General features: G+C 36.7%; 1 long non-coding RNA gene across 4 annotated transcripts in view; it reads right to left on the bottom strand.

Annotated features, from left to right (window-relative positions):
* Window positions 1–3,246: 3,246 nt before the first annotated feature.
* LOC108351289 (uncharacterized) overlaps window positions 3,247–12,578 on the bottom strand; it is a 232,111-nt gene continuing 222,779 nt past the window's right edge. For all 4 annotated transcript variants that reach the window (XR_005506175.2, XR_005506173.2, XR_005506170.2 and 1 more), the window contains 2 exons: window positions 5,594–5,707; window positions 3,247–3,427 (listed from right to left, as the gene is read on the bottom strand). This is a non-coding gene — a long non-coding RNA (uncharacterized LOC108351289). The remainder of the gene's footprint in view (window positions 3,428–5,593; window positions 5,708–12,578) is intronic.

Below are 12,578 nucleotides of genomic sequence, written 5' to 3'. Positions count from 1 at the left end.
TCCACTGTACTGCAAGAAACCTATGAAAATTCTAAAATCATATTTATGTGATGGATTAAGAATCAAAAAGACCTTGAGAGAAAGAACTCGAAGAGCTTGAAGGAGCTCGAGACCCCTTATGAACAACAATGCCAAGCAACCAGAGCTTCCAGGGACTAAGCCACTACCTAAGGACTATACATGGACTGACCCTGGACTCTGACCTCATAGGTAGCAATGAATATTCTAGTAAGATCACCAGTGGAAGGGGAAGCCCTTGGTTCTGCTAAGACTGAACCCCCAGTGAACTAGATTGTTGGGGGGAGGGCGGCAATGGGGGAAGGTTGGGGAGGGGAACACCCATAAAGAGGGGAGGGGGAGGGGTTAGGTGGGTGTTTGCCCGGAAACCGGGAAAGGGAATAACACTCGAAATGTAAATAAGAAACACTCAAGTTAATAAAAAAAAATCAAGAATCAAAAAGATCCTGCCTCCCTTTTGCTCCCTTCCCCTTCTTTTTTTCTCCCAGGTTCTTCCCTCTATCTCCTGGGTTTATTTTGTTCCCCCTTCTAAGTAGTGTGAAGCATCCAAACTCTGGTTTTCCTTCTCCTTAAGCTTCATATGGTCTGTGAGTTGTGTCATGGGTATTCTGAACTTTTGTGCTAATATCTATTTATCAGTGAGTACATATTATGTGTGTTCTTTTATGATGGGGTAACCTCACTCAGGATGATATTTTCTACTTCTATCCATTTGCCTGTGAATTTTATGAAGTTATTGTTTTTAATAGCTGAGTAATACTTCATTGTGTAAATATACCACATTTTCTATATTCATTCCTCTGTTACGGGATTTAATGGGTTGTTTCTAGCTTCTGGCTACTATAAATACGACTGTTATGAACATATAAGAGATATGTTTCCTTGTTATATATGTTGGGGCATCTTTCAGATATATGATTAGGAGTGGTATAGATGGGTCTTCAGGTAGAACAATTTTCATTTTTCTGAGGAACTGACAGATTGATTTCCAGAGTGGCTGTGCTTGCAATCCCACCAGCAGTGGAGGAGTCTTCCTCCTCTCCACATTCTCACCAACATGTGCTGTCACCTGAATTTTTGATCTTAGCCATTCTGACTGGTGTGAGGTGGAATTTCAGGGTCATTTTGATTTGCATTTCCCAGATGACTAAGGACATTGAACATTTCTTTAGGTACATCTTAGAGATTTGAGATTTCTCAGTTGAGAATTCTGTTTAGCTCTTGTACCCCATTTTTCAACGGATATTTGATTCTCCAGAGTCTAACTTGTTGAGTTTCTTGTATATATTGGATATTATGTCTTCTACCAGATTTAGGGTTGGTAACCTAATCTGTAGGTTGCAATTTACTCATACTGAAAGTGTCTTCGCCATACAGAAACTTTTCAATTTTATGAGATCCCATTTGTCAATAGTTGAACTAAGAGCCTGAGTCACTGGTGTTCTGAGCAGAAAATTTTCCCCTGTGCTGTTGATTCAGGACAGAAGTATAGAGGGCCAGAAAATTGTACAGAAATATGTAGCAATGTGGGGTAGGGAATTGGGGATAGCAAGTAGAAAGTACCATATGCCAGGGAAGGAAGAGGTTCCCATATCCAACAGGGATGACATTAGCTGAAATACCCAACAAAGGAGAGACAGAAGCTGTAGAGACCATCTCCAGTAGACAGGCACGGCTCCCAGTTGAGGGATGGGGCCACTCACACATTTCAAAAAAAATAATAACCCAGAATTGTTCCTATACAAAGGAAATGCAGATCCAAAAAAATGAATCAGGGACTGAAGGAAAGGCCATCCAGAGACCACCCCTACCTGGGGATCCTCCCACCTGCAGACACCAAACTGGACACTATTGCTGATGCCAATAAGTACGTGCTCCCAGGAACCTGGTATAGCTGTCCCCCAAGTGGCTCTGCCAGCACCTGATGAATATAAATGCAAATTTTCACAGTCAACCATCGGACTGAGCCTGGAGAGCCCAATGGAAGAGTTAGGGGAAGGAATAAAGGACCCGAAGGTGATTGCAACCCCATAGGAAGAGAAACAATATCAACTAGCATGATCACCCAGAGCTCACAGGGACTAGATCACCACTCAAATAGTACACATGGAGGGACCATGACTCCAGCTACATATGTAGCAGAAGATGGCCTTATCTGGCATCAATGGGAGCAGAGGCCCTTGGCCTGTGAAGGCTTGATTCTCCAGCATAAGAGGATGCTACAGTGGTAAGGCAGGAATTGGGAGGGTAAGTGGGGAAGCACTCTTATAGAAGCAAAGGGGAGGAGCAATGGGGTGGGGGTTTGCAGAGGGGAAACCAGGAAGGGGGGGTCAACATTGGAAATGTAAATAAATAAAATAACCAATGAAAAAGAAAAAGAATCAAAAAGAGCTAAAAAGACTTGCTTATGATAAGTAAGTGAAAAATGTTGTGTCCTTTATCTGTACTCATGTTTAACTTTCTCATGGGATATCTGTTTAGCTCAAAAATTCTCCTCAATATGGTGCCATGAAATCTATGAATTTGCTTTAAACAGATATCAGGGCATCTTTGAAATTTAGTTAATAAAATTGTTTCTAGTTTTTATGTTTGAAGGCTTAGTCCCCAGTTAGAAGAAATGTTTGTGAAGAATTAAGAGGAATGTGTTTGGAGTAGTATTTTTTATTAAGGATGGGCTTTGAGATTTCAAAACACATGCCAGTTTCTGTTTTTGTCTCTGTCTCTTCCCTTCTTCCTCCCTCCCTTTCTCCTTCCCTACCCCTATCCTTGGCTTATAGGATGTAAAACTTGCAGCTGTTCTCTAGCACTATGCTGGACCAACTGCCAAAATTCTTTCTGACATGATGATAATGGACCAACCCTCTAAGACTCTGCAAGCAAGGCCCCAGCTAAATGTTTGTTTTGTAAGAATCGCCTTCATCATGGTGTGTCATTACAGAAAGAGAATGGAAATCAAGACATCACGTGTGCAAATATATATGTGCAGGAGGGTGTGTGTGTGTGTGTGTGTGTGTGTGTGTGTGTGTGTGTGTGTGTGTAGAAACCAGGCCCATAGATATTTGCACCTCATGTTCCAGGGGATCTGACTCCATCTAACGGTTGAGCACCAGGCATCTTTACACATGTGAATACATAGATATACATACATATAAAACACAGAGACACATAAAATAAAATAATTAAATCTTAATAAAATAGCATGATTCCATTACTCAAATTTACCTTAAACATGCTCTTGTGAAAATCCTGCCTACCACATTCCTTTTTCTGTGAAGTCAGAGCTGTCTGGGTCTCATCAAGGAAGCAGCTGAGCTCCACCTCAGCTGTGGGTGATGCAATTCCTGGTGTGCAGTGCCTGTGTCTGTGCATTGCTCTTGCTGGCCCAGCTGTGAGCAGCTTCAGCATCTAGCTGCAACATGTGAGCCATTGTGAGGGAATTGCTGGAAAATTTTCTGTAACTGGCAAGTATTTTAATGATACATGTGGTAAAATCAGATCCAGTTAGCCTTTCATCTACTTAACACCAAAACTGTAATGATAGATAAGCCTTTTATTTTTCTTGAGCTAAAACACAGAGTACAAGATGATATCTGCTGAATAACAGGCTCTCTTTACATGAATTCTAAAGGGGAAAAGAAATAAAGCCAATCTGAGCTGTAACTAACCACATTTTCAACATGGACTAAACTGGACGAGAGCAGACTGATAGAGCAATACACAAACATGCATAAACTGTGCTTGCACTAAAATTCTAAACTTTTACCCAGAGCTAAAATACGTACTTAATATCTTCTCAGCTTGTGTAGATGTTATTCAAGACTAATTGAACTCCCTTTAAGAAAAAAGTTCAAGATTGTCCTTTTAGAAGGCTCTCTTATTGTGATACATGCAGTATGGGTCACTTTATGAGAATCATGTGATGTCTGAGACATATAGGACCTTCTGTGGTGGATAAGATAAGGTCTCTTACCTTTAGAGGTAGTTGCTTGTTCACCAAAGGATGTTAAGGCAACAGAAATTAACTCAACTTTATGTAAAGAATATATAAAATTCTGTTTCAAAATTATGTTGCTCTTCTTATAGTAGAAATTATTATTGATCAAATGTTAGTATCTCTTCTATGAACACAAGATCAAGTCTGTCTTCTGTAAAACCTATAGCTGATGTTTAGCATATGGGTTTTCTCATTTCTTCCCTTTTATTATCCACATGTAATGTCTGTCTAGTCTCTTTCTTTATAGCACCCTAAAAAGGAAAGACTTTTTTTTTGTAATATGAGGTAAGGCTCAGAAGTTCCACCCACATAATTCCTTGCAATCCACAAGCTGAAAGTTTATAAGCTAAATGTTTTCTTATAACCAAATTAAGGGATTAAATTCTGATAATTGTGTTGGACTGGGAGTTTTTACTGCTTATTTACTCTTATGTGTTTAGCATTTCTCTTTTCTTCTATGAATAATCATCTCAATAAACCTACACAAATTAATAAAGTTAGCTATGAAAGAAATGTTTCCTTAATTCTTTGAATATCCAATGATCATTTTATCAACTCTATGGATACATATATAAGAACAACGGAAAATTAGGTGAATATTAATATGAAGAGAGCAACCATTTTCCCTACAGGTCCATATCTTGTATGATATCCATTGGAACTGAATTAATAATATGGGACATTTCCTTGCAAAGAACTTGGTTTCACCCTGTGGTGATCATAAAGGTCTTTAATCTTAGCACTCAGGAGGCAGAAGCATGCAGATCTCTGAGTTTGAAGTCAGTATGTTCTTCAGAGCAAATTCCAGGATAACCAAGACTACACAGAGAAACCCAGTCTTAAACAAAACAGAACAACAAACAAATGTAATTTATAATATTCAAAACGTTGAGCTGAATCTCAGGAACTTGTAACTATTTGTATGACCTTAGAAACTTTGCTTTCTTTCTTTATCATGCAAATTAATACTAGCAGACATAAAACAGGATACTAAAATATGAAAATGTCGCTTTGATAGGGCTATAAAATCAATTTTTACTATTGATTCATTGGAGTTTATATGGCAGGGTTATTTTGAAACTCAAGTTTCTTCATTCTTATGAGCAAAATAAGGATAGAGAGGCAAAATGAATGCTGTGAGTTTTATATAAAATATTATAAAATGTAATTTAGGTAACATAATGGTGAGGTATATAGAGCCCTTTGTCAAGAAAAAAGGAAAAGAAAATAATATGTAGATAGATGATAGATGGATGGAGAGATTAGATTCATAGATAGTAGATAGATAGATAGATAGATAGATAGATAGATAGATAGATAGATAGATGATAGATAGAGTGGATTTTATTCCTGGAAGAAACTTCTACTTCAAAAATTATCTGTGTTGTGAGTAGTCTAAATAAATGCTAATATATATTATATCTGGAGCATTTAACATTCACATCACAGCCAATTGTGATCATAAAATCATACATATCTACACATTTCACCAATCGTCTCATTGATGGACATCTTCAGTGTCCTGGATTCTCATCTTTCAACGTAACACGGAAATGGTGAAAGGTTTAATGACAGACTCACCTTTGAAAGTCTGTCCCTGCAGGTGTCTTCAAAAGGATTCATCTTTGCATATTAAAAAAGAAACAGTTCAGAATAAAGTCTGTTGTTGGCAGTTTACTTCTCCTCAGAACATATCTGGAGAAGATAATAAACAAGTCATTGTGTGTACTGCTTAAGAATGATACATAACCGGAATCTGAAAAATATCATATTTGATGCTTTACCCTTGATCAGATTCTTGTTTCCATGGGAGGGAAATCTATCAGCTTGCAACCTAAAACACCAGAAATGTTCTTGAGCTCATAGTAAGCAAATTGATTTCACAGTTACTGGATTTTAACACCCACCCCCACCAGTTACAAATTATTTTCTGTTTATTCAGGTTTAAGGCAGTACCTGTGATATTCCAGCTTTGATTTTTAACTGTGCTAAGTGAACTTGTTATTTCCACGATAAGGGAATGTATTTATTTGTTTTTTTTTCTTTTTTTTTCCGGGGCTGGGGACCGAACCCAGGGCCTTGTGCTTCCTAGGTAAGCGCTCTACCACTGAGCTAAATCCCCAGCCCCGGGGAATGTATTTAAAATGTTCAAATCAATAGTCCCCATGGTGGATAGTGTGTAACAGTGATTTTTGTTTAATGCAGGGGAAGTTTCTAAACGTGCAACAGGTGTTAGTAGTCAGTAGGTGGCTTGATTTAAAAATAGCTATACACCTTTTAATTTGAATAGCTGCAAAACACAGAAAAGTATTTAACACTCTAAAGTTTATCTCAGGACATCCACCAAAATGAAATAATTTCATAAATGCTGTAATAAAAATGCAAAGATGATCTTATTTAAAATAAAAAATTAAGTCATTGTTTGATGTTTTAGGAATAATTCACTATTTTGCTGTTTAAAAGGAATTAAAATGGACTTAAAAGCAAATAAACACAGTGTAAAAACAATAAAAATAGGAATCATGACTAAAGTCTGTAATGATCCAAATATTGCTTTAGGAACGGCCGACAAAAAGATTTAGGGCAAGCCAACAAATGATGTTAGAATGATATTGTTCTTTTAAGGTAAGCAGTCATTCTTCAGATGGAAGGAATGTGAAGTGGGGTTATAGAGTCATAGAAGTCAAAGGGGAGTGAAACAGCAAGGCACAATTTTAAACAGTTCACAGGTTCAAAGAGAAAGAATAGTCTATGGGACTCTGCCAACCATTATAATTAGCATACCTAGTCATTTACCTGTGTGGATGATACATTCCCTACAGGACTTTAAAACATTTTGAGGATTTCATAAAATAGATTTCATTAATGCCATTTATATTAAAGACCTGATAATTATTTTAAAACCGTTACAGAAGTGAAAGTTAATTATTTTCAATGTAAAGACTTACTCATGTAAGTCTTTTAATTTCCTGGCTTGTCTATACATTTAATACTTCACTTTCAAATATGATGATTTTACACTATTCAATCTAATTCAAATGGGTAATATGAAAAAAGGTACTGAACCATCTGAAAAGTTTAAAGCTTTGTGGGAAATTATCCAAAAGCATAAGAAGATACATGCTTATAGTTATTAAAAACTATTTTTATTACCATACAAGTATTTGGAATAAAAAATATTGCATGTATAGTGCATATCAGTCTTGGAAATGAGATTCAATCAGTCTATGTAGCCATCGCTGGTGGAAGTCATGTCCTATCCACTCTAGGGTGTAATATGAATTCTGATCTGAACAATTTTAACTATGAGAAATGTTGTAAAGTTCCAAGAAAAATATAGGATGATATTTAGCATTTTAAAACTTGAAGAATTTATCAGAGCAAATTAACTTGAATATAGAAAGAAATTATCAAATATTTAAAAACATTTTACAACATAAGGCATGTGACAAATTAGAGACTATATTAAACATCCTCTTACTATAGGAAGGAGAATCAGCAACTAGCTGCATAATAAATGAAAAATTATAACAAATCTTAGCAAAAAGAAAGCAAACATTGCTTACACACATGGATGGATGTTTTTCTTCACTTTCTGAACATACACATTATGAATATGATTAAATGTTGTATTTACATCAATTGAACAGGAATGATCAAAATATCTGACCATATCCCTTGTGAGATTTGAAGCAATAGACATGTTGAATCCATACAAGGGAAGTGGATTTTTCTGTATCTGACCAACTGCAAAGCCCCAAGACATTACATAAATGGTTGTGCTTTCTTTAATTATTTAGAATATATTCCACAAATGCAAACATGGATGTCCATATTGAAAGTTTATTTAAATATACGTATGTGTGAATATATGAACTTAGTTGATTAAGAAATAATGGAAATCATAGCATGTTATCACATATGAAAAGGATACATAGTTTTCAAGGAAACTATTGTATTAACATACACAAACTTTAAAAACTCCTATTCACTGAAACATTTATCTTGCTTGATATTGTTAATTCTTACAAACAATATTGCAATATTTTTGATATGTTGAAATCATAGCAGAAAAAAATCCATATGATGAATTCCATATGATAAATTGAGTGTGGGCACATAGAAAAGCCAGAGAGAGGAAAAGGAAGCTAAAAGGGATATAGTTCTAGTCAATTTCAAAAGAAAACTTGACACATACTTTGTAAGTCTGTTAAAATTACAAAAAGTAGATGATCATGTGGAAAACCATTACAGTGAGAGGAATTTAAAGGGGACACAAGAACAGTGTGATGCTGATTCTACCTGACATTCTAGATCAAAAAGGAGCATGGTTAAAACCACAGAAACGAAAAATATTCAAACCCCACTTAATCAAGAATGATGTTAGTATTTGATAATTGAGACAAAAATTCAATTTTTATCTAGTAACAGAGAAAAATTAATTGTGAGCACTGTAAGCATTTTCACTGTTTTTATAATATGCTTTAATAAGGGCAAAACTATTCTAAAATAATGTCACCTAACACAAAGGTATATAATTTTGTGGGCCAGTCTAATGGTTCCTATGGACCATAATTTAGTGGAACCAGACTATGGTCCCTATGTTTTCTTCAAATATTATTCTAGATGCAAGTAAGTAGATATTTTATTTTGAATACATACATGAACTTTATTAAATATATGTTCAATGTATATGTATTCACTGAAAATCAATACGATGTACTTGGCACATCCTACAGATGTTCATGATAGCAACTGACTTGATTATATATAGACTGTATAGTCTATGCTGCTTGGCATTGAGCCATAGTGATCAGTTACCTAGAGAAGAAGTATAAGGTCCAAGCACTTATTCAAACCAATACATAAAGAAGTTATAGATAAGATGAAGCTAACGTAAGTTAGGGGACCCCATAGGCATGATCATTTCCTATGTATTCTTCTTTTATCTTTTATTAAAAACCACTATGTTCCAAGGCTTTATTTATTATAGCCAGAAACTGAAAACAACCGAGATGTCTCACAGAAGAATGGATATAGAAAATGTAGATCATTTACTATTCAGCTATTAGAAGCAAGGACATAATATACTTTGCAGGCAAATGGGTGGAACCACAAAATATCATTCTGAGTGAGTATGATAACCCAGACCCAAAGGGACATGCATGATATGCACTCATTGATAAGGCGATATTAGCCATAAAGTAAGAATACCTGTAATATGATCCATAGATGCAAAAAAGCTAAACAAGAAGGGCCAAGCAAGAATACTTGAGTCTCAATTAGAAGAGGAAAAAAATAGGACGCATAGGAGTCAAAGGAAGGAGGGAATCAGGTAGCAGAGGGGATGGGAAGAGAAATGGGGGGTGTGTCAGGATCAGATGTAGGGATAGACAGGAGAGAGGGCCAGAGAGTCAGAAAAAATGAATCGAAATATGTAGATGGCCAGGCTGGGGACAGAGGAAGGACTGGGAGAATGTCTAGGAATGCTAGAGAGCCTCAAGGTGAGGCTACCAGGAGTCAATGTGGGTGACCTTAGCTGAGACTCAAAGCAGTGGGAATATGGAACTTGAAGAATCCAGTTTTTATAACTAGGTAGGATTGCCAGTAGAAAGATAAGGACAACAATCCACCCAGAAACCTTCCAACCCAAAATTTATCATGTCTAAAAGAAATACAGGGACAAAGACTGAGAAGAGACTGAGGGAATGGCCAACCAATAACCAGTCCAACTTGAAAACCATCTTCTGGGGAAGCACCAATCCGTGACAGTATTAATGATACTCTGTTAGGCTTTCAGACAGGAGTCTAGCATAACTGTTCTCAAAGAGGTTCCATACACCACCTGACTGAAACAGATAGAGATACCCACAGTCAAACATTGGACAGAGCCTGGGAACATTTGTGGAAGAGTTTAGGGAAGGATAGAAGGCTCTGAAAGGGTTAGAAACTCTACGGAAGACCAACAGAGTCAACTAACTTGGATCCTTGGATGCTCACATGGACTGAAGCTCAAACAAAAGAAAATAGATGGGCTGGAATGAGGATCCTGGCACACAAAAGCAGATCTGCTGCTCAGTCTTTATATGGGTCCCCTAAAAACTGGAGTGTGAAGTGGCGGCGCTGTCAAAGCTGTTGCCTGTGTTGAATCTGTTCCCCAACTCAGCTGCCTTGTCTGGTCTTACTGGGAGAGGATGCTGTATTACTCCAAAGATTTGATGTACTAGGGTGAGGGAAACCTAGGGGAGACCCCATCTTCTCTGAGGAGAGGCAAGAGGGATTGAGGAAGGAACTCTGGAAGGCATAGGCTGGAAGGGGGTCCATTAATTGGGAGGCAAAAATGAATAAATAAATAAAGAAGATTAAAAATAAAAAAATAAATTCTTTTCATAAAACATATCCTGTTCATATTTTCCTCTTCCTCTACACCTCCAAATTGTTCCCCATCTCTGATCTTTTCCAAAGATACCTTTCTGTCTCATTAGGAAACAAACAGGCATCTAAGGGATAGTAACCAAATAAAATCCAGTAAGGAAAAAAACATTAAAATATGACAAAATTAACAGAAGAAAAAGAACTTAAGAAAAGTTACATGCACAAACACACACACACATTAATGCGCATACACACATACACACACTCACACACATACATACACAACAACAACAACAACAATAACAACAACAGCACACATGTATACACAGAGACATACTCTTTGCACCCTTATGAATCCCATAAAAAAGCACAAAACATGTAGGGTTAAAAAGAATATATTTAAATTTGACTCATACAAAAATAAATGGATTTAAGTAAAGCATGTGGATTCAAATAATAAAAGAGATGCAGGGTAGTCTTATCAAATCAGTTGAAGACATGGTTAGAAAAGATTGTAGTGACTAGAAAAAGAAGAAATTGGTTTCTAGGCTACATTTAAATTGATGTTGACATGACATCAGCTCTCCACATAAATTCCAACCTGCAGTCTTGTTCTGCATACCTTCCAGGACTCAGAGTATTATAGCCAATTCCCTAAAATCTCTCTCCATACATACATATCTATTATTCCGTAAGCAAGATATACACTATATATATATATATACAAAACAACTCTTGAGAACCACGAATAACATGCATGAGAGAAGACTACACTAAAACAAAGAACAAATGAATGGGATATTTTAATCTTTTCAAGAAATATTCTGTAACAAACACTTGAGTAAAATGATCAAAGCTAAAATAAAGAAAGTGAAATTTGAATCAAATGACCTTCTGATGTTGTTTAAAACTCTCAATCCATTGCCCTTTATCCCATCCTAATTCTTCTTGGTGTACAGTATTCTTACTGTCCATGCTTGACCTAATTTAGAGGATGGAGTAAGCCACTCAAGTTTTCACAGGAAGACAGCTGAAGAGCCAGAAGCAGCATGTTTGTGATACACAGAGTCAGTTGCATTGCACCAATTTACTCATTAGCCCCTAGGGCAGAGAATAAAGTGAGGAACAGATGTTTCAATGCTAGACATCTAAGAAAGCCAAGAAAAGGCTGGGCAATGGCAAAAGAACATTCAAAGAATTTTGTCAAGAGTCCAGTGATTCACTAGCAAGTCTTCCGTTGAAGGAAAAGGCCAGTGGACAATTGGCCCACTTTTTAACAGTTCATCATCTTGACTGAGCAAGACTGATCACTGGAGTACTAGTACAACTTCTCAGAAGAGAAGATCGACTAGTCTTAGCAACAGTGATCATTGGCGTTTCGGTATAAATTCATACCAGAGTTCATCAGCTGGTCTGAGCAAACATCAATTTCCTATATATGAGGAGTCTTTTTCCTTTTGTCTTATCCACAAAAGGAGATCAAAAGTCCCTGAGCCAGCTATGATCTCTGAAAAATTTAAGATTAGATTTTCAAATGTTCATATTCCTCCATAAAAGAGCCTGGGACATACCACATTTGTACTTTGCTTTAGAGAACAAAGTTATATACCCATGCCCTTGGAGAATTTCTAAACAGTCGGTCTAAGATATAGGACAGATTTTTTCTTCTTCATTTATTTCTTTATCTCCTTTTGACTTATTTTTACATGTAGTTTATATTTTGAGATTTTTAAACAAAAGTACCATATTTACATTATCTTTACCCTTCCAGGTCTCTCTTTTCTTCCCATTCCTTCTCATATGAATGAAGTCTTTTCTTTAATTATTATTGGTGCACACACACACACACACACACACCACACAAACACGCACACTACACACACACTTACCACACACACACACACACACAACCACACACACAGACACACAGACACAGACACACAAACACACACACCACACACATATCACACACACAACCACACACACAGACACACAAACACACACACAACACACAGACACACATACAGACACACACACACACACACAGAGAGAGAGAGAGAGAGAGAGAGAGAGAGAGAGAGAGAGAGAGAGAGAGAAGTCTGTGTGTGGGCACATACACACACAGAGTCTAAAAAATCAATTTAACATTGCTTATATGCATTTATGTTTAGGACTAGCCACTTGTATTGAG

The sequence above is a fragment of the Rattus norvegicus genome, chromosome 6 (assembly GCF_036323735.1).
Source record: "Rattus norvegicus strain BN/NHsdMcwi chromosome 6, GRCr8, whole genome shotgun sequence".
Taxonomy (NCBI): Eukaryota; Metazoa; Chordata; class Mammalia; order Rodentia; family Muridae; genus Rattus; species Rattus norvegicus.
The sequence above is the reverse complement of the archived record's forward strand: the minus strand, read 5'-3'. Positions and strand labels throughout refer to the sequence as shown.